At 35.9% G+C, this 24,386-nt stretch overlaps 1 protein-coding gene across 3 annotated transcripts in view; it reads right to left on the reverse strand.

Moving 5' to 3' along the window:
• SPTBN1 (spectrin beta, non-erythrocytic 1) overlaps positions 1–24,386 on the reverse strand; it is a 179,381-nt gene that overhangs the window by 146,569 nt on the left and 8,426 nt on the right. Inside the window, exon 2 of one of the 3 annotated variants that reach the window (XM_087717524.1) lies at positions 11,492–11,586. The exons of the other annotated variants lie outside the window; for them this stretch is intronic. The gene's annotated coding sequence lies outside the window, so the exon portion shown is untranslated. The remainder of the gene's footprint in view (positions 1–11,491; positions 11,587–24,386) is intronic. 3 annotated transcript variants of the gene reach the window in all.

Raw genomic sequence — 24,386 nt, forward strand, 5'->3', positions numbered from 1 at the left:
ATTCCCTTCCCTACTTGGTCCAAGATAAGCATAATCTGCATATTGATACTTTACTTTGAATAACCAGAGATATATTGTGGGTGGGACAGCTTTAATTATATGTAGTCATAAAGTATATTTTCTCCCCACCACCACCAAAAAAATAAATAGGTTCTATTTATTCCTATGGACAAAAAATAATGTTCTTTAGAACTCTGCACAAGTCAAATCCATTCGTAGAAGTTCAACGCAATTTGTACCTGTCAAATATAAATGTGAACATTAAAGTGCCAACCTGTCTACAGCTTCCAAGAGACCATTTAAGGTAAGAGAACAAGCATTCAAGAGGATCCGTCTCCAATTCTATATGTGCTAATCAATACTATACAGCATCAGTACAACTGAACCAAGGCCATTTGGCAATTTATCAGGAATAAAAAGGCTGTCTACCAAACCCTGTAGATAAGTGCACTACTTTAAAATCAATAAACAAAACATAGCATCATGATTTATCATCCATAACCTCATAAATGACCTGAAAGTTGCAGAGCCATATACAAGACCAGCATATCTTGATATTAAGATGAATGTCCAACTTTTATATCCATGTTTATATTGTACATTATGATGTACATTTGGCATGATAGTGCTAATTCCATTTCTATTTTGCTCTGCTTCTTTCAGAACATCTGCATTCAATCACACACAAACACAGAACAGTCTGACTAAAGCTAGTTTGCCACAGTTTGTTAGACAGTCTCTTGCCTAATGACAAATAAATTGCATATGACTCTCCCAAATGTAAGTTCAATTCTTGATTCATTGTACTAAACTAATGTTTGTTGTTTTGGCAACAATTCAGCAAGGGAATTTTAAAAAATAAAATTATTTTAAAAATGAGCTACTCCTTTTGACCTCCAGAACTGTATTACTTTACAACATAAATGGGACTTCATAGAATTAAGGCCTCCTGCCTGTCAAAACAAACCACGGCATGTATACGAAGGCAAAACCTGTCTTTCAGAAGTAAGAAAATAGTAATAAGGCTGGAACTTCACAAATGCTGAAGGGTTTATGTCTGCACTACCTAACATGGTAGATATTCCATTTGGATATGTGATTATCCATCACTGAATAAAAAAAACATGTTTGAAAAATATTTGAAAGACTCGAGACATGTGAACTTCAAACTTCCAGAATTCTCATCAATGGACAAGCTGGGTGAAGAATTCTGGAAGTTGAAATTCACACATCTGGCAAACCCCCAGGAAGGTGAACTCTAAAGTACAAGATTGCAGGCTATGATTGCTTCCAGTTGAGAACCACCTGCACTAGCAATGAAAACTGTATTTTTCTTTCCTTAATATATTTTTTCTGAAAAGAAAAAAGTGGAAGACATGGTGAGAAAAGACAAGAGAATAACAAAAGGGGATGGTGTCTGCATCCCATTAAAGCTCTGGAACTGTGGCTAAGCAAGACAAATCTTTATAATACTGCCTCATCTGGAAGGATCTTATGCTAATTAATTCCCAGTAATATTAGTAACTGTCATCTCTGAAGAAATGTTCCTCAGCCTCTGTCACGTAGCAGAGCCTGTCTCATCTCCAAAGGTCTTGGTGGAATCTTTTAGATATATTAAATTGTTGGGCTAGTTTAATAAGGGGCATCTTTTTAAACTATTGTGATTTTTGAAAATAAAGCTAACTGATCAACTAAATGTCACAGCTCTGATCATACCCATCCAATTTAACGACATTACTCTAGTTCAGAATTAGATTATTCTATTGGAAAAAAAATAGGATTGTGCTTATTTTAGACTATAAGTTACACATGTCTAGATTTGCCCCTACCCAGCCACAGAATTGCCTAAACCCCTGTGGACATAAGGAAAATGATTGGCTGTTTCAGGAGCCAATCATGAGAAGCAAATGCAGATGGCCCCTGTTAGAGGGGTACTTTGGACCTATGGAAGCCCTGGCCTAGCTGAGCCAAAGAGAATCTGTATTTGAATGGAATATAACCTCTTTGCAGGCTTGGCCAGCAAATGATCTTTTCTAGTGATCATTATGGATACTGAACTTAATGAACGATATGATGAATATTCAAGACTAAAGAAGTATATGCAGTCCACCTGAACACACAGGTGCATGCAACAGCATGCTACAGTGAATTAAAACAATGAACTGCCAAGAACCAGGAGAAGATCAAAGTATGACTGATGGATAAAAGAGTCAGGACATGAACTTCTATGATCATTAACTTCTCAAGAACAGCTAGCCTCTTCCCAAATTGACCTAAGATTGCAACAATATTCTATGACATGACTGAAGAAAACCAACTTCAGTTTATGAAATAGTAAATGAAGAGGATCTTAGAGGGTAATGTGGGAGAAGCATGTGAAACACATAAGGGTGTGCGAATAGTTTGTGAGCGCTTTTTCAGTCAATAACTTCCTGATTTATATGCTGTTTTTTGCTTGTTGCTTCTTGTTGTGGCTTTCTTCATGCTGAGAAATCTTTCTGAAATCTGCTAGCTACAAAACAATTTATGTTAATTAACTAATTAATAATTTAGAGAGCTTCTCTGCTTACATTAAATGGGAAAATTGTGTTGATCAGTGATCTGCACTTCTCATTAATTGTGCTAGAACTGAGAAATTAAAAGGACTACTGTATTCAAATTTCTGTTCAATAAACCATTACAGTCAATACATCGTGTACTGTTGCCTTTTGTGGTGATTATCCCCACTATCAACAAATATCCTGAGACGGGATGAAATAAATTCTCTTCCCCAAACCTTCCCAAGAGCCCTCTACTGGAGTTGTTTTACTGGAAGACAGTTTTCTTGTTACATCAAGTTGTGGACTATTTACATTAAAATGAAAATTTATCACTTAAAGTTGGCTACTATTTAAGCAGACTACATGCATAAATAGTTATTTTTATTTTATATCATAAATATTGTATGTTAATTTCTATGATGATTGGTTTGTTTCCATAGTTTGGAAATGAAAGATTTAGAGTTTCCTAAGTTGTTATGTCTGCCTTTAAAAAAAATGTCCTGCAAAGTTTCTCCAATGTCCAGGAAAGCATGCATACATCTAAAAGAAGCTGTTTGGAGCTAACAATAACATATTATTTCAATATGGGTTTCTAAAGAGTTACACAATTGATAGAAATCCCAGGCACAGATATAAGGATTTACAACCAACGAAAGAACAACAGAAAAGAAGCTTCCGGAAATATCTGGATTTCTACAGCTCTTTTCAATCTATTGTTTCAATTATGCTGACAAGATTTTTTCCCCACTGTCCATTGCCCAGTTTCACCCAGGACTAGGCTTATTGTTGCAAAAGTACTATAAGAAAGCAGCTCAGTTAAACAAAACTTTGACTTCAAAAGATGTGTACTTGCTTCAAAAGAAATGTATGTGTGAGACAATTTTCTGACAAGGAAATGGGGAGAGAAATCAAGACCTTTAAAATCGTCCAGCATGATCCACCCAAAAAAACCTTGCCAAGAAAAAAATGGAGTGGTAGGAAATAAACAATATTCTAGAAATGAAATATAGTTTGTACACAGATGTTTCACTGGCAGGGAGTTCTTGTGTAAGAAGACACAAGGCAAATCAACTCCATGAATCACAGCATTATTTCTTTAAGTCATCCAGAGGTATACTAAATATAAAAATAATAAAAAAGTTAATGACATGCCACATTCATTTGCGTAAGAGAGTTGAAATGAAAAGTGAAGTAGAAAATTTGGAATAGCTTCAGGGCAAAGAAATCCTGAGGGTTTTGCACAGAAGTGATCTAATTTGTGAAGAGGAAATTTAAATGGATTGGAGATGTTTTTTCATTTAAGAACAAGAAACTAATTGGGAAGAGGATCGCAGTTACAATAAAAGAAAGAAAACATGCATGAGGAAAAAGGGAGACAGACAGATAGGACTGAGAGACTTTGACCAATTTTATTTCTACCTGGAAACCATCTTAGACTTTTTGTGAGAAATAAAATAAATGAAATTATGCTTTTGGGATTTCATAAGAATTACATGGGATTATAGAAATAATGTGAGCGTTAGTTAATTTTAGAATAACAGTTTGATGTATTTTTTAAATCTATATCAGTACCAAAGAAAGCCAAAAGTCATTATTTTTATTTAGCTTCCTTCTTGACTTCTTTCTCTCTCTTTGCTTGTCTATTTTTCATCCTTGTTTTTTTAAAAATAAATAAGCCAGTAGAGAGAATGCTATGTACCAAGTGACACAATAGAGTGTAGATGGGTGATTAATAGCAATATTTGACCACATTGAGCAATATTTATGTTCTTCAGTTTCAGATGACTTGAAGGCAAAGATTACTAATTTCCAATTACAATCAATAAGAATAAAGGCCTTTACAACCTTAATTGACACATTTTTAGATTTTTCTGTTTGAATGTAATGTTGAGTTCTATTGCCAATGAATAAGGATACTTCAGTATTTTTTAACTGATGGGATAGAATATTGAATAGGTCTCAAGCACTCACATAAATAGTTCCTTAATGGTCATGCCAAACATTTAGATCTGTCATTTACTACTTTAACAGTAGTAATTGTGACTGGGTTACAATTGGACTAATGGAGAAAGAGATGGTTGGAAAGAATTGGCCATATCTATTTATATACTCTTTGAATTCCCAAAGAACATATGATCTTTTCCAACCTTTTTGAAGCATAGAGAGCTATTAAAAGAAGGATGGAGAATTAACAAACCTGGGGGAATGAATACAGAGCTCCAGTTTTTTTTTTTTTTCCATTCGATGGCATCAGTTTTTCCAATCAACCACTACTGACTACTACCTCTGAAACATTTGACTTAAAAGAACGAAAAGGTTTATACACACCTTTCTCTCATCATCATTCTTAGAAAGAGGTAAAATAAATCAGATGGAAAGGCACAGGAAAAAATAGAATAGAAAGAAATAGAAGCAAAATCTAGATTAAAGAAAGATAAAGAAGGGGGAGAGGAACTGGAAAGTAAGAGTTCAAAGATATTCTGATGATCTAGAGAAAGCACAATTTGAGTTACAAAGTGTGACTACTTTAAAAAAAAACCACAATAGCTATACACTCATCATGAGTGATTTTCAGCTAATGAAACCACCTAATCTCTCTCAGGATAGATACTGGGAGCATTCTTTCTTGTCTCAACCACGTAGGGTCGACAGATTCTACTCAAAGCAGATGGTCCCATAGGTAACAACAAACCAAGACATAAAGGGTTATATTAGTAATAGGACCTTGAACTGGGCACAGAAATCCATTGGTAACTTCTACAAAATAGCACTCCAGAAAGGGCATACCTGATCAATTTGTCCAACAGATAGACATCACTAGCTAGTAGATACCAACACATGGATACCAATGTTTAGTGATGGATGTGAGTTTCAATGCAGTCAGACACTGGTCTGGTCAGGACATGAGATATTAACTTCAGATCAGATATTGTTTCTAAATGAAAACCACATCCAGTGGTTACTTGGGAGAAACCTATGGTTGTCACAGCAGCTGGCTCTTTTCCAATTATGGAATTAGTGTCACATGTCTGGAAAGCATTAAATTTGGGAGGCTACGCTAAATAGTCTGGATTTTCTCTCCCTTATAGTCATTTTCTGAAAATATTTGTCCCAAAATATTTGTATAACTGCACTGGATTTCATGGCTTGAAAGCCCAAATATTTCAGCTTTTTAGCAGAGCAGTAACTCATTACTGTCTTTCAAAAAAAACCTTTGAATATTTCAAATATAACATATTTCATATACAGTAGAATGTAAAGTATAAGGCCAGGATTTGCAAATAAAACTGCTGAAGTCCTCACAACGAATGCCACAGGCCCCTCCATTCGTAAACCATGTTTTATTTAAGACTTAAAGTAGAAGCAGCTGCATGAAGCAATGCTGAAAAAAAATGCTGGCCAGTTGGAAGAAGTACAAGTCTAGGTCAAGTGTTGGCACCAGACCATCTGGAGAGAAAGAACTGAGTCCTCTAGCAGTGAGTGCTGACGTATGTCATATTAAGCTAGGATTTAAACCTTGGTTGAATAAGCCATGGAATCTACTTTGCATATAACATCATGCCACAGTTGCTAGGACAAATTTCATGCTAAACTAAAAACAATCAAATGATTTATCACCATGCCTGAACCCATCCACTGAACCCATTGCTAAACAAATGGGAGCATCCCCCTTAAGGATCATGTTACAGATGTAATATTCCCAAATCTCTTGAAGTAAATGGGGAAAAGCATTTGTCCTTTGTTTCCTAGAAAAATATATCTTAAGAGTGGGGAGCATACTTTTTCTTAGCATCCTTTGTTGACATCAGGTCAATTTGTTATTTCATAATGTATATTACATATAACTTGTTTTACTCCTAAAATAATGTTGGTTATATCAAATTACATATTTCATGTAATTTACTGAGATAATAATTAAACTACATTACTTTTGTTGATGTTATTGCAAATGAACTTGAAGCTGCTGAGGTTTAAGCACTGATGTTTATCTTCATTTTTCCTACTTTTGGGGGGCTTCTTTGTATCAACCATTTCCATTTCTTCTGATTCTTTTTAAATATGTTCATCTTTATGAACTTGTGAAAACTGATCGTTGATCAGCCCTTTCACATATAATTTTCGATATGTGAATTTCTTGATATAAATAAATTTCTTATATATTTTTACAATTCTGTGTATCTTTTAAAAATGTTTCCAAATCTATCTTTTGCTTTACTTTTCTAAGAAACAAACAAATGTACTAGTGAGGGATTTTTTTTCTCATTCTTTTCTAGGACCTTTTTCTTCAGATCATGCAATATAATTCCTAGGCTCTTCTTGGGAATAAATTGTTCATGCAGTGCTGATCCATGGTTAACCATTGTTATCATCAGTGATGATAAACAACCCAAAATATGAGTAACCTGTTAAATGTCAAATATGTTATTGATTTAATTTGAGCAAAAATGTTATGTTAGTAAGTAATGCTATAGTAAAAGAAGAATGGATGAAATTACAATTAAAACAAGACAGCAGTAGAAATAATACTTATGTTGCAGTTAATTGGTATTCTGAAAAGAAAAACTGAGCATAGCCAGATGGTTTAATTTGGCAGCTTGTTGCTCAGTAATGGAGAATAATAGTCTTTATTAATGTTAGATGGGTAAACAGACCAGCTTGATCTTCGACTCCACTCAAATGAATTACAATCTGGCTAAATAGTTGGTTCCTACTCCATTTGAAAGTACTGTCACCAAGTTTTAATTTTATCTGGAGAAAAATGGCTTCTCTTCTAGAACACACACAAATAAAACAGAATAAATCAAATAGATTAAGAGATCATAGCAGCAAAAATCCAGGTGACCTCCATATGGTAGCAAAAAACACAATTCTTTGCAATCAAGTGTCATGCATGTGGTCAAGGTTTAATCTGCTGCTTTAAAATTGAATTTATATATGTCTATGTGCTTTTGTGTGTGTGAACATGTTTTCTTTTTCCTCCCTCTTTAGCTTTTGTTACATTTCATAAGCAATAATTTTTTTTAATGTAGTGGTCAAAACTCAAATGTGAAAGGCTTACAGACTTTCCGAAAATATTTGGCTAACTCTGACAGAAGCAAATGCTTGTCTCAAAGACAAAACCATGCGTGCTAAGTACATACAGGCGTTATAGAGAAACTGCAAAAGACATACATGTTTCCTTTTCCAGATATCTTTATAAATTCTGTGCACTCTCCAGATTACAAGGAGTTGAATGTAGTTCCACTCTGTTTTGCTTGGATTTCTGTCTGGGCACCGTGCCACAATAATATTTTGAAAACGAAATTCTGTTCTGCATCAGAAAAGCCTTGGATTGGAGTAATAAAGAGAGTTGTGAAAATCAAATCTCTGTTGTACATCAGAAAAACACTGCTTTGCACAAATGGCCCTCTTTTGGAAATATAGTCCTGCCAACATCTCTGTACTATAGTACAACTGAGGCATTTTTCAGGGATAGGAAGGGGCATCCATTATACAGTGTTTTTCCATGCTTAAAAAAAATGCAGTAATCCAGAAGCATGGTACACAAACTCTTTCATGGGCTACTTTTCTTCTTGCAGGCCACCTGCAGTCTGAAGTAAGACAGTGCACTGTTGCAGCATGACATTTATTGTAACCAATTCATTGTGTCGCATTAAATAGACCGGCCTAAAAAGTGGAAAGATGATTGCAAAAGAACAACAGGTTGCTAGGTGAGATCTAGTCCTAAAATAATGGGAATGAATCTGAATATACACTCCTATTCCCATCCCACTGGTCAGGTTTATTTTAGTCTAAGTCAGGGCTTTACTGAAAATGAACCTGTTGATCAGTCAGGCAACCTACCAGGAAATACCACAACTGTGAACAATAAACTCTATCTGGATTCTTCCCCTTTGCAAAATGACCTCAGGAAAGGACCATCTGCAGTGCAAAATGCAGAGGGGAAGGGAGAGAGAAAAAATGCCTATTTCACCCTTTCCCCTCCAGACAGTTTTCCCTCTTCAAATCTTAAACTAGGCAAGGGAGGTAAACCTAAATCCAAAGCAGTAAGTTGAGTTTCAGAGAAAAAAATATTGGTGAGGGGGAAAGATTTAAGATCAGTCCTCTCATCCTTTTAAGATGTGAACAGCCCAATTCTAAAAGTCCTTTTTAAGAATGGGGAGACTCCAATTAAATTACACAGGTAGCATCAATTTGCCCAGTATGCTTCAACAGGATTTCTCCAACAGATTATGCTGGCCCTTTTCAATCTTATTTCTTATGTGTGTGTTGGCCTACAACCTCCACCATCTCCAGTCAAGAACTGTAAGTCCTACATGGCATAATAGCATACAGAGAGGCAAGTGTGTGCTACATATTATCATACAACATCATCGTAGAAGAAAACACTTCAACTACAGGCTGGCTAACCTCACTGGATCAGGGTGGGGATTATGGAAGGAAATCCAAAACTTGTAGGAAATTACTTAGTCACATAAATATGCATAATAATTCCTTTACAAAGAACTGCCAAGCAACACTGCAATTGTCTATTATGTTCAATAGGTTAGATAATGGGAACTAAGCTTGTAAAACTACTGGAGACAATGTGACTTGTCCTTTTCTACTTTATTTTGTTCATTTATACATCAAATGTATAAAGTTGTACATCTTACAAAAAGTGACTCTGGGCAGCATGCACACACACACACGTACGTCAAAGGCAGTCAAATAAAAAAAATTAAAAAGCACAAAACACACAAGAAGTTGGATCAGCAAGGGAGTCACTTCAAGATTTCAATAGTTCCCTGAGACTCCCAAGCCAGAAGATACAGACAGTTCTTGAGGGACTTCCAGAAAATAAGTAGAATAAAGATTATCTCACTTTTGGGAAGGGAGGGGGGATAGAATGTTCCATAGGCCACAACAGAGAAGTTCAGACTCCTGGGGTCCACCTAGTTCCCTAACAGATGGGACCTATAGCATGCCTCTTCTGCCAGATCTGATGGGACAGGCAGATGTAATCAGGCACAGGCCGTCCCACAAATAATTTTTAGGGATTTATCTCCAAGTAAGTCTTGGATGATATTTAAACTGCCTAAAGGGAGAGGCATTAAGTTGTTCAAAGCAAAAAACCAAAAAAGAAGTCATTATGTTATATTTACTAAGTTACACCTTTTCTCTTCCTTACAAACCAAGTTAATTAGAGTAGACTCATTTGCCAATTTTATTTATATTGCAAAATAATTTCTTTTTAAGACGTCTTATTGTGAAATCTGTGGGAAACTGGGGCTCCAGGGAAGGTCAGAGCTCATGAACCAAAACCAAGTGAGCAACATGTATGCTTTTATTTTTTTTACTAAAACCTCTCATTTCATTGGCTTGACACTTTTCTGCAGGCTTACTCAATCAAATCCAAAGATGAGAAACAAGGACAGAGACTGTCCATTTTCCTTTAGTAAGATAAAATGGCTAGTTTTGGTGCAATCAGGTAGCTTTTTCAAGCCCTTTCTCTAAAATCCTTTTTTCCCACACTATCCTTTTCCCTCCTTGCTCAAATATTAAAGTCAGCAGAAAAGACATAAAATGGAGTGGAAAAATAAGTGAGAAGTGTCTCTTCATATCTCTTCATTTCCCTTCTTTGGATGGAAAAAGTAGCCTGCACCTTATTCATTATCCACAGGAACTGGGGGAAGCATGGATAAAAAAACTGACTGCTGTCACCACTCATAACTTGACTCTCAAATATCTCACATTTTTTAGCTGGTACACATTTCAGAATGAATAGGTTTGAGAATCTAAGTGTTGATGAACAAAGATATCAACTCACCCCTGAAGAGAAGTGTGAAAATCCTCATAAGAAATATTATTCTATTAAATATTTGACATAAGCAGTCTGTAAGAAATGCTTGCTCTTATAAAGTTCAGCTGTAATAACAAATTCAATATTAGCTTCTAGTAAATTTAAGAAAAAATGAAAATCAACAATAGCAATTTAAAAAGATGTGGAGACTGCAGAAAGAGTGCAGAGAAGAGCAACAAAGATGATTAGGGGACTGGAGATTAAAACATATGAAGACTGGTTGAAGGAACTGAATCAGTAGTGGGTTCCTACCAGTTTGGCTGAAGCGGTAGTAGTTTGGCATCCTAGGTCGCTGGAACTGGCAGTGACCCAGGCCTGTCACACCCCCGAACTGGTTTTCCCAGTGGTGCCATATGCACCACCATCTTTTTTTTTTGCCTCTGCGCAGAGCAATTTTATTGCTCTGCATATCAAGCGTGCGCGCACAGTGCGCCTACAAGCAAACCTGCAGTAGTGACTGTCAGAACCCACCCCTGAACTGGGCATGTCTACTTTAATGAAAAGAAGGAGGGGGAGACATGATAGCAATGTTCCAATATCTCAGGGGTTGCCACAAAGAAAAGGGGTCAAGCTATTCTCCAAAGCACTTGAGGGTAAGACAACAAGCAACTGATGGAAACTAATCAAGAGAGAGAAGCAACTGAGAACTAAGGAGAAATTTCAATTAATTCCACAATTAATCAGTGGAACACCTTGCCTCCAGAAGTTGTGAATGCTCAAACACTGGAAGTTTTAAAGAAGATATTGATAACCATTTATCTGAAGTAGTATAGGGTTTCCTGCCTAAGCAGGGAATTGGACTAGAAAACTTCCAAGTCCCTTCCAACTCTGTTATTCTATTCTATTCTATTCTATTCTATTCTATTCTATTCTATTTTTTATATATTTGTAAAAGTCCAAAAGTCCAGTAGTAGTATATTTATTAGGAAACTTCCAAGCTTTTAAATTCCATTCACTCTTCATTTTTTAATCTCAAACAGTTATCCATTCCAATTGAAGTGAAATAGTTACAATAACACATTGTTATTGATATAAAACAAGCTGTGTCTGGACCTATAGATTTAATGAGACCTTTCAAGCATCCTTTTTGTGTGTATTTGTACCATACCACAGGGGCTTTGTTTCTGCTTGTGCAGCATGACATCATCCAAGTAGGAAGCAGTCAATGTGGTGTCCGTACTGGAATATAGTATGTAATATTTCCTATCAAAACAGGAAGCATATGTTACATTGCAATTTCTTCTACTTCTGTCTAAAAAAGTCTTAAAATCCGATTCATTTATCCTATATCATTATATAAATCAAAGTGGCTAATAACAAAGGACATTGGAACAACGTGATCATTAAAATGCCCTAATGGTATAGAAATATAATATTCCAAGACAAAAGTGATTGGAATTTACTTTTATGGGCTCAACCTAGCTTATTTTTAACTGGGTGTCCAAAACCTACTAAAAGAATCACTTGAAGAATACAAGCAGAATATAAACAAGAGAGGACAATCATTTAAAAATTAGAGAATGCATGCCTTCTGTAAAACAATACTCTTAGGCAGGGGTGTCAAACTCGCGGCCCGTAGGCCAGATGCATCATATGCTAGCCCCACCCTGCCCGGTTTAACAAAGAGGGGAAAGTCCTGATGTGTCACGTGACGCCACCGTGACAACACGAGTGACGCCCCTGCTCTTAGGGATTAATATCTTATATAGAAGGGGTAATCACACGCACACACACACAAACACAAACACACACATACAGCAATACTGTTGCCAAGAAAAATGCATGGACATATTGATAAAGTCACCAAAAATCAATTATATACCAAAGGAAATTATTTTTAATTTTCATATTACACTAGAATCATTCAGCATCAGGATTGAATAATTCCTTGGAGATCATCCACTACTTTAGCATTTTTGATTGATGACTATTCTGATTACGCCCTGCAGTAAGTATGGGAATAGCAGGCTGCTTATTTTTTACAAGCTAGTAAAACAAAGAAAGATCAATGTAGTAATATTTGGGAGCTGATTAGCAAGGCCATAGTAGAATCCAGATCATATTATATAGACTCACAGAATAACTCACACTATAAGATTCCTAGATTAATACTGGAACAAAGCACAAAAATACTATTTTATTATACTATTCTTTTAATCTACTATAGAAATTTTAGCATTTACCCCACTTAAATGTTTAAGGTTAATACCTATTGGTTTTATCATATTCTTCATTATAATTATAAATTAACACTATTAAGCAACTTCCATAAATTCACTAATATAATAAAAATCCTAAAATATCTTTATCTAAGTTGGATGATCCTGTGGGATCTCAGTGTTTGGCAGAATCTTGTTCCTTGTCATGTAAATTTTGGATATTTACATACATACCATGCGGAACATTCAGAATGTTTTGCATCAATGGCAGAGGTGGTATTCAGCAGGTTCTGACCATTTCTGGAGAACCGATAGCGGAAATTTTGAGTAGTTCAGAGAATTGGTAAATACCACCTCTGGCTGGCCCCGCCCCATCTATCCTCTGGCACCTGAGTCCAGCTGATTGGGAGGGAATGAGGATTTTATAATATCCTTCCACTGGAGTGGGGAGGGAATGGAGATTTTACAGTATCCTTCCCCTGCCATGCCCACCATGCCATGCCACGCCCACAGAACCGGTAGTAAAACAATTTGAATCCCACCACTGATCAAGTGGGCTAGCAAGTGTTGCAAGCATCTGTGTACAGGTGACATCCAGAAGAACATGGGCAAGCATTTTCTCATTCTCCATCCTAGCAAGTGAAAAGTATTTTCCCTTCTACCTGCAGGCAGCAATTGCTGATGGGAAGATAGCAAAGTGGGCAACCAAATGTCTCCAATATTTTGGGAGAACAAGTGGTTTAAAGCAATGTGTGGTTTGCAGATGAGCACTAAGTTGCTAGCAACTACCTTTGCAGAAATTCTGCTTTGATCTTTCTATCTCCCCATTTCAATTATTCTCCATTTCAGAATATATTGATGTGGTCACAGCCAATTCCCAAGAACCCATATCATGCCATTTTCTGCTCTACCCTAACATGCAAGGGCACATGGTAAAAGTCTGTCAACATCAGCAGGGACTAGCCTTCTGGCAGAAATTTCAACCTTAACTATCATTACCTATCCTTACTCAAGATCTGGTAGCAACTGTAGGTAGCCCTATCTCAAAGGAATGCATTGGTTTTGTCATGTTGAAGACTTATACTCAAACAGGGATGTCTGTCTTTCTAGTCCTAATTCCACTCCATAAAGAGATGGATTAGGGATTTGGCCATAAAATGCTTAATGGCAGCAAGAAAGTATTGTGCTCTTTTTAGAGAAAAATGAAACAATTACTGCACTGTTTGAGCCTTTTAGAAGGCCCTTATATAAGAAGGAAGAGTTCCAATATCTAAGTAACGACCAGAAAGAAGAGGAAGTCAACCTATTTTCCAAAGCACCTGAAGCAGAAGAAGAAAAAGAAACAGATGGGAACTAATCAACGATAGTACCAACCTAGAAATAAGGAGAGGGAACAATTAATTCAGGGGTGGGTTGCTGTCGGTTTTACTACCGGTTCCCAAACCCATGCTGTTCAATGGAAATTGTTCTGCGTGCATATGCAGAACAATTTACAGTAAACTGCACATGCGCAGTCACTAAAATCCAACATGTCAGCGACACCAATTGCGTCGAGCAAACCAGTTCGGGATGTGTGTGTCAGGCTTGGGTCACTGCCGGTTCTTGCGACCCAGGCCTGAATTCCACTACCAGTTTGGCTGAACCAGGTCGAACTGGCAGCAACCCACCTATGGATTAATCAGTAGAATGACTTGCATCCAGAAATTGTGGGTGCTCCAACACTGGAGGTTTTAAAGAAAATATTGGACAACCATTGGTCTGAAATGTTATAGGGTTTTCTGCTTGGGCTAGAAGACTTCCAAGGTTCTTTCCAGTGCTGTTATTCTGTAAGGTCTCTTCCTTTTAATTGAAAAACAAGTCATCTCAAGAAAGTTAAAATAGGCCATCTTATCAAATTATTGTCCAATTATAGTCTACTTTATGCTTTTTCAGAACATTATAGTCTGTTTAGTTATAGTTCAGTGCTACCTAATGATACAAACAGAGTGGGGCAGAGAATAAAAAGGCCTCCTTTTAGTTCTTGGGGACATGATAAAATCCAGAGTCATCCACAGAGTACGGCTGCTTCCTGTCTACCTAAGATGTCCCATGGAAGTGTCAGAAAATGGTGGTGAAATTAATATAAAAGTGAAAAAGGAGGCAAGCTTATTTGACCTCTTTCCTGGTGGGGATATACTCAGAAACTTTTCAGCTTGATATTTTTATGCATTTTATAGATCAGGATAAGCAACTATTAGTCAACTAATGTACCTCTAAATTCGTCCCATAGTTTATTTCTGGAATTACTGAAGGCCTGTTTGAAATTAATAGATGTGACATGTAGGGTAGTGTGGCAGTGGCTAGAATGCAGTATTGCAGGCTAATCCAGCCAACTGTCAACGGTTCAAGTTTGACTCAGCCTACCATCCTTCCAAGGTCAGTAAAATGAGGACCCAAACTGTTAGGGCAATATGCTGACTCTGTAAACCGCTTAGAGAGGACTATAAAGCACTGTGAAGCACTATATAATTCTAAATGCTATTGCTATCTGCTATTGCTATCTTGGGTGTTGCTATGTATTTTTCAAGAGGGTGACCCAACACCAGTTCCACTTACAAGAACAAGAATATTTTTAATCTCCATTCAATCCAATGCACTTTACAGTATAAATGTTTCACGTACAGTTTGTGCATAACACTGAATAAACTGTTCAAAAAGTTCAAGTGGACCTTCTTAAAGATTGGCACTATTATGATCAAACTCAGTCTGTGAACTCTGTTTTTTGGTTTTTTGGTCAATATAGCTAAATACTTATTACTAACTTCATAACAAATTCTCATTTTTATTATATTCTGTAGTTCTCAGTAAACTTTGTCAATGTAATTTATTATTTTTAAAGAATTTGCAAGATGCTACTAATAATATATTATGTATGCATTTCCCCATACTTGTTAACAGCACATTTTTTACTCTTTTCATGGTAAGCATTACTTTATTGTAGTTTAAATTATAATCTTAAATAATAATTTCATGGTTAATTTAAACCATTAGAGAAGAAAATTATTTAAAATATTTCTAACTTTTTTACTATTAAAATAAGTGTCATTTTTAATTGTATGCTATCTACAGTCAGTGCTGAATCTGATCTTTTTAATTGAAATTAATAAAATCCCTAATGACAGCTTCTTAATACTATTAATTATGCAAGTTTTAAGATCTAATGGGCTTGTAGCAAAGGTAAAACAGTACATTTTAGCACCTTGTCATCACTATGTAATGGAAATAATACCTGCAGTTTTGTTTTCTATGTTTTAATTAAATTAAGTAATTATGTAATTCAGTTATTCAAATTAAAATTCCAAAGCTCCCAAACATTTTTATAATGTTGAAAAAAAGGCATTCCTTAGTATATTTGTGTAAAATTACTTTCTCCCCCAAATTCCTTCTCTGACCCTGGACTGACTTTCTCTCTCTTCTGAAAGTTTTAAATGTGTAACAGTTGTATGGCCTTGAAAACCTGAATAACATCGAAGAAAAGATAAACAAGGTTCCTCCTCCAAATTGCCCACTAGGTGACAAGCAAGGAAACTGAGATTACTCTATCTGCATTTACTTATATGTGTTGATGGAAGTGCAATTCCCTTTCATTTATATTTGGTCTAACAAGGTAACGTACCTTCAAGCGACTTGCCTCATAGGTTGGCCAAGAAATATTAGGAACCTCTATGGCAACATCCAGACAAAAGTTGCCTGTAGTTACACAAGAACAGCTGAAGGAACAGGAAAAGTGTGGGAGAAACATCTTTGATAAATCCAGGGAGTGGGTTTCTAAAACCAAAGGATGGTGGGTGAAAGTAGGATGATTCATCTTCTGCAATTCCAAGAATGCATATTCAGTTTCAAGACACTCTAATTTCTTATTGTGAGTCCTTGTGCATGTCTGTGTGTAGACCTACCCACCCCAACATTCCAGTCATCATGGTCTCAAGACTCAAGTATATCTTTCAAAGCATGCAATAAATGCCTTTCAAAGTTTTTGACTTTAGCTTCTGAATGCAGCATCTTGCCCATGGAAAAAAAAAAGCTAGACAGTTTCAGAGTTGGGTAGGAGACCAACAGTAATTTCATGCTGCTCATTATTTTTACTCTATGTGTGTCTACGTCATTGTTTGTATTCCCCTCTCCTGATTTTATGTAAGCCGCCCTGAGTCCCCTCAGGGAAAAGGGCGGCCTATAAATGTTAATAAACTACAAACTACAACTACAAACTTCATGACTATGGATTAAGCTGGGCAAATGAAACATTAATTACTATTTTAAAGATGAACTGCAAAAAAATAAGAACAGTAAAGAAACCTACCATATATAAAAGTACTTATTGTATCATGTTCATCCTCCAATTACAATTATTGAATAAATCATAACCATTCACACAATACACTAAGCCATAAAACCTAATTTACAAAAGAAATGGATCAATCACCAATAACTGAGTTTAAACATGCTTGGGATAAACATATGTCCATCATCTGACAAAAATAAAAAATACATAAATTAAAAAGAAAATAAAAAAACAAAAACTCAAAGGGCAGGCTTGGTCTTTTTCTGCCATCAGTTTTCTTATATTTCTATTTATTGGCTAATCTGGTAGTGATCTTCCTTGTTTTCAGTTTTTTCCCAACACTAGTACTTCCACTACACATGGAAGCCATTTATATACAAAATTCAGGCTCTTAAATAAGCACCAATAGAATGTACAATTGGCTATGGACGAGAAGCACTAGAATGAATTGGATAATTGATGTAATTAATATAGAAAACTTCACAGATTTGTGCAATTATGTCCTAAATGTCTGTTTTAGGAATAATTACACAATATACATTTCTGCCTATAATTTTACAATTATTTATTTGGAGTTATTGGTGTTCTCTGGGCTAAGTTGTTTGCATGTTTCATTACTTGACTAGGTAACATCATCAGTGCTGATGATGTTATCTAGGTAGATTATGAAACATCTACAAGCAATCAAGCTCAGAGATAATATTTTTTATTGAAATAACTATTTATTCCAATGACTAATGTATTTTCCTATCAAGTGAAAACATACTATGTTTAACAAGGTGCAATATTCACAAGTGCTGAAAAAGAGGCTAAACACATTTATGACACTTGTTAAAATGGCCTAAAACAGGCATTTGCAACTAGTACAGGAGAGAAAAACAGCTTCAGGCCATCTAATCGCTTGTCAAAAAATAATCTGTGCTAGAAGACAGACAATTGTCCAATTATTTTGCCAACCTGACAGGTCACTAATCTAAGACAAAGCAGCACTGCATTGGTGTCCTCTAAGGTTCACAGAGAAAATATGGCACATTGTCATTAATACATGGTTTTGGGGAATTAGGTCCCACAGATCACCAAGATGTGCACGCACGCACACACACGCACACAAAGGTTTTCTCACATTACAAAGTAGCTCACCTTTCCATAACATAAGATCATAGTGTAGAAATCCCTACTTAAAAGTGAGAAAAACATTTGGAACCTGCTCCCCTTGAGAATACAGGTCACAAAGAGAGCAATTAAGTAAGTTCACATCAAATAAATAAACAATTCCCATTATTAGTGCCAAGGCAAGTAAAAATGATGGGCTGTTTTTTGAACTGGCATATATCAGTAAGCTATTTCTTTATCAGCACTGCTGAGGTTATGAGACTTCCCTACATAAGAGGGAAAATAACAGGGAACAGGTTGCCATGGTAGGCTCAGATTTGTTTTCAACTTATCTTTTGGCAATTAAATTTAGCATCCCTGGAATTGAGGCAGATGTTCATGTCAAAAGAACCAACCCACCAAAAAAGTCAAATGAGAGAAGAGTCAAGTCATTTTTAAGGAGGTTCCCTCCCTAAGTAATTTTTGAAAAATCTTTCTATTTGCCCCACCCATACCCCTCTAATCTTCATTAGAGCACAAGGAAGCCGCATTGGAAACTCTTTTACTTGTAAAGAAAATAATCACGATTCAACAGTATATTCTTAACATATTAGCTATACATACAATATGAAGCCCTGAGGCAAAAAAAACCCCTTGAAAATGGCCCCTATAAAACTCCTGAGATGTAAAGAATAATAGTTTTACTTAAGTGGCTCTATTCAATCAAAATATTAGGGCACATTTTACTAGCAATTGCTTGTGGACAAAACATTTCAAATATTTGAAGTTAAGAAAATTTTTGTAGCATTCCAGAAGTGTTTCAAACTCCAAACACTACTTCCCTGAGTTTGAAAAATCTGTTTTGAATTTAAAACAGGGTTGTTTCAATCTGACTAGAACATCTCCTGGAACATCAGAACACTCCATTTTGATCACAACTGTTTTTTAAGCTTGTATGGTTATAATATGAAATGTTTTGCATAACCCTAATAAAGATTATATTATGCAAAAACAAATACACGGGCATTCCGTCACACATCAAAAAATAAGTCCAGTTAGATCTGAATATGCTCAACAGACAATGAATGTTGAGTGCAGAAGAGAAAGAAGTGGACAGGTGACAGGAGAATGGCTTTCTAGAGAAGGTCAATACTTCACAGAGCAGATGCCATATCTGGAGGCTCTTATTAAAGCATAAAATGACATTAAAATATTTTGCCGCCACTCTTGCCAACAAGACTTATCATTAGATCGCCTTAATGGATCTGGGGAGATGGGCTAGCGTTCCTAGAATCAGGATTTATTGTTCTCTCTCCAGTTTTGGGGAGAGGGGAGAGGGGCTTGTGCTTGGTGTTCACCCAGGAATAAAATGCCTCCGCAAGCCCTAGAGACAGGTACAATGTCAGTGGAGATGTTATGGTAAGAAGTACCAAACCAGTGAGAATGATTTGATGGGCTGGAGGTAAGCAACTGATGAAGTGATGAGCCTTATTTTCCATTAAAAGATTCCTTCACTGAAGCAGCTCACAGCTTTCTACAGAAAGAAAGGCAAAAGACGCCTTTCAAACCTCAGGGTGATCATTAGATTTCAAGGTCATCTTCTGTTCTTGTTGCACAAAGAAGTCAGTCCTCCTAAACTCAGGCTGCATTCCACTGGCACTATAAATGCAGTGCTTAATTAGAAGGGTTGATTCCTGTCCACTCCACATAGCTACTCGGAATTCCTTCTGCCAAGAATCGCAACCAATCCTCTTCAAATGCTTTAATTAGATAGCTATGTATTGGCAAAAAAAAAAAAGTCAAGAAAAAGTGGGCGGAGGGAGAAGGGGGGGTGCCACAGTAAGTGTTCATTTTTAAGATTCCATGAAGATGGTAGTTCAACAATCACTGGGTTCACACACTAAGTGTTAATCTAAGTTGATTTAAATTTATTTTGCCAGCTACTCTGGTTTGTAAATCCTGGTTTCAACCACTGAATTCAATCAGTGATTTATTTCTGAACACTTAACAAAAGTTACATTTTTAACTTTGTTAAGGCCAACCTCTTTCTTATTAAAGAAGGGGAGGGCTTCTTTGGCACTGCATTAGTGGTAAAATTCATACAATATCTGTCTACTATTAATGTAATATTTTTCAGCTAAAAAAGAGCCATTCGTTGAATTATATTTGTCATCCTGCATTAATAGCTGGTCCAAAGTACACGTAAGTGTCCAGTCCACTTGTGTCTCTTTGTATGTGCAGTATTGAATGAATGTATTTGTATTCATCCTTTCACCTGAAGGATTCAAGGTGACATATGGAGTTCTCTTCAAAACATGTCACCCGCCCAGTGCTACTTCTTCTGTCAAAGATCTCCTAGCATCAGAGGTTAGAGAAGACAAGATAGATAACTCTTTGCCTTCATTTCAAACATCCAGGCAGTGTTTCTCAATCTTGACAGTGTGGACTTCAACTCCCAGAATTCCCCAGCCACACATCTTCAAGCTGCCAAGATTGAGATACAGGCTTCTTAGGGACATCTGCTTGCCAAGTGTGGAAAATACTGTGCTGGCCCATATAAGATAACCCAGCATGAATCTTCTCCTATTGCTAAAAATTGAATTTAGGCATATACAGATAACATGGCATGTCTCAAATTAATAAACCAGGACAGAACTGCTTAAATACAGCTAACGGGAATTTGTGGAATTTATATCGATGAAGATGTGGGTGAAATTATCAGTAACTCACTTTCCTTATTATGTCAATAGGGATTTTCTGACACTTGATTAATTTTGTTACTTTAATTGCTCTAAAACAAACTACTTCTCCTATTACTACTGCTAGCAGCAGAAGCAACCATTCTACTTCTGGCAGTTAATATAGAAAAGTTGGGGTTGCTTAATTGGCAACAGGTTGCGGGGACAATTCTATTTATTGGTGATAAAATTTAAAGATATACTTAAAGGTAAAGGTAGAAGTTCCCCTCGCACACACATGCTAGTCGTTTCCGACTCAAGGGGGCAGTGCTCATCTCTGTTTCAAAGCCGAAGAGCCAGCACTGTCCGAAGACATCTCTGTGGTCATGTGGCCAGCATGACTCAATGCTGAAGGCACATGGAACGTTGTTACCTTCCCACCAAAGGTGGTTCCTATTTTTCTACTTGCATTTTTACCTGCTTTCGAACTGCTAGATTGGCAGAAGCTGGAACAAATATTGGGAGGGATTCAAACAGCCGATCTGCCAACCTTTCTGATCAACAAACTCAGCATTTTAGCCATTGAGAGACAGCGTCCCAATACTTACTATATCTCTATTCTTCAATGCATTATAATTGGTAATGAAAAAGCTATTTAAAGCCAGATCAGTTTAAGGTGTTTACACAGTAACCATATAAAAAGTTAAAATTTTCTAAACAGTGAAAAGTTTCACCAGCCAATTTTTGTAAAAAAAAAGGAGGGGGGGAGACACAAAAGGAAAACCCAAACTATTGATTCATTTTCTTGTTGTTCCTATCTCCCTCTTTACAGGGTTAACTTTGCTAGAAACAAAATTTAATTTTGTATTTAATCCCAGCACGTAAAGGCTAAACAACATGCTGTTGTTTTATAAATGTAATAGCCTATGAAACTACAATGCATTCTTCATCTTCTCTATTGCAAAATAAATAAACCAAAGTATTTTTTTTTAAATTGTAACTATGCTAAATGTTAAGATGTTGCATACCATTTTGAAACATTTAAGGAAATTTCCAAATTAATATCTCAGGTTTGTACTGCATGTATAAATGAATTAATTACAATCAACCTAAGCATTCTTATTTAGAAGCCTCTAACCTCTGTATTTATGACCGACTACCCACATTGTACAAAGATGTTTTCCTTAACTCTGGTTATGGAATAAATCATATTGACTAGATCTGTACAATTTACTAAGCCATAAACCACAAATAACAAACCACAGTGGCCTGATCGCAGCTTAGCCTTACAGCTTGAATTAACTATTAGAAACCAGATATGTTAAATTATGTAATCTTTTGAAAAAAATAAATGGCTGACAGCTCTTCAATTTGTTTGTTATATTAATGGAATTGGCTAGTTTAAATGAGAATTTAACATACTAGCAATATTAGTCATCAAACACATCTGGATGTTCTTCACAGTAACTGAATGTCAGTGGTTTCTAAAGAAATTGTTCAGATATAGCAATAGCAATAGCAGTAGACTTATATACCGCTTCATAGGCCTTTCAGGCCTCTCTAAGCGGTTTACAGAGAGTCAGCATATTGCCCCCAACAATCTGGGTCCTCATGCAAATATAATTTGCATCCATTAAAAATCTCCACTGAGGATCTTGCCTCCCTCAAGCACGTCCTCTGTTTAGTTTCTTTCCCCTCATACCTAACTAAAATCTATTTACTCAAGGTGTCTCCTTCCTCAGTTTTACAGAAGTATTTTTATACTGCTGTCAAACCACTTTCTATTGTAGCTTTAATAAATGAATTTCTTCATACATACAATGATAATCACATTATAAACCATGCCATGAAATTTTAGTCAGAAGACCGTGACAAACATTCTGACTATACCTTTCTTTTATATCAAAATAAAATATAATGCATTGGAACTAATATTGGAACACTAAGAATTGAGTAAATTCTAATGTACTGTAGTTTCAATTGTATTTTGGGGTATCTTGACTTATCTTTAATAAACTTGGTTTTCCGTATGAATGTCCGGAAGAAATTATGTCATTGAAAAGAATACAACATTCTTTTTGTTTGGAAAATCAAGTGCACTGATTAAAAAAACAGATGTTGTTTTTTTGGAAAAGGAATAGATAATAGATCCTAGGGAGTGCAGAAAGCAGCCCTCTCTGATTTTGCCATGGTTTGTGTATTTTACAATAGGACGGATTCACAGAACACGCCCTACCATAAACCATGGTTTACAAATAACTTCTAGAAGATATCAGAAAATATCTAATTTGCCCTAAAAGAGAGTTTAAGGAATTCATCAAGAGTAAAGTTGTGAAAGACTTCTAAAACTGGGGAACGCTGAATGACAGCCTTTAATTATTTTTAATAAATGTTTGTCTGTCTACTCACCAGAATCCATCATTATAATAGATTGAAGTTGAAGATAAGAAAACAGAAGAGATAAATTCTTCCTCCATGAGCATTTCATGTTAAACAGGTGCAGTCATTGCCCTAAGGAACATCAGTGACTGAAGCAAGCTTGTTAATGTAGGACACTGATGTTGGTTTCTGACAATCCTAAACTACTCTCTTCTGGTTCTCTCAAAAGTGTTTTTTTTTCCCAAAAGGCAACTGGACTCGTTTTTTGAGGAAGAAGAAATTGTTTCACTTCTCATCCAAGAAGCTTCATCTCTTCTGGTTATATGCATTATTAAACCACGGTGATACATTCTCATGTATTACACAAAGCATTATGATTTAGGGATTTTTTTTATTTCATAATAATGCATTGCCTATTTAAAATAGTCTTTATTTTCCAGGATTTCTATGGCAACTTACATAAATAAAAACAAAATCAGAGACTATTGTAACAATAACAACAAACTCAAAGATAATGACAAAAAAATAACTGAATATTTTAAAATGCGCAATGTAGCATATTCTCAGGCAGTGAATAAAGATAGATCTAATCAAAAATAAGGTCTACTGATTTATGTAATTTATTCAATACATATTCAATAAAATCTGTTAAGTGGTTGAAAAAATAAACTGGGGGAGAGCAAGCCACTTTCACAAAATAATTTTTCCTGGATCATTTTTAGACTGGATCACTTTCAGGATTTTTTTCTTCTAATTGAACCACTTTCTCTCTGCAGCATTAGTAACTGCTGATCATGACAGCTATTTATAACCTCTAAGATAAAGGCAGCCCTCCTCTAAATACTCCTTGTTGAAACAATAATAGGAAATGCTTTGTGATTTGTAGGACTTTCCATAGGCATTTTCGTGTCAGTCACAATGAAATAAATCAGAATTCTCGGAATTGAAGTACATACATCTTCAAATTGCCCAGGTTTAGAAACACTGAATTAAACAAACCTTTGCTTTAATCCAAATGGGTCTTCTTTAAATACATAAGAATATTGATTTGCCCAGGTCCCAGATTGTACATTGTAACATTCGGGCAATAGCTTTGTGTAACTTAAAAGCCCGACTCAAAAATGCCTCCAGCCTTAGTTTGCCCTTGGGAAGACTGAGTTGTAATTGCCTAGCCTACAGGTGGCTAGCAATAACTTTTTCATAATTAAAACTCAAAATATGAATCACTTCCTTCATCACCAGTAGAACTCCCACAATTTCCAACATGTTCCCCCCCCCCCAAGCTTTACACAAAGGAATTGTGTCGTTCTTGTCCAATTCAAGATTGAGCTCCTGATTTACAGCAGACAGATTCTTACCTTAAGGGGTAGGCCT

This window comes from Thamnophis sirtalis, unplaced genomic scaffold (genome assembly GCF_051295495.1).
Source record: "Thamnophis sirtalis isolate CommonGarterSnake01/CBP01778 unplaced genomic scaffold, rThaSir2_p1.2 scaffold_6, whole genome shotgun sequence".
Taxonomy (NCBI): domain Eukaryota; kingdom Metazoa; phylum Chordata; class Lepidosauria; order Squamata; family Natricidae; genus Thamnophis; species Thamnophis sirtalis.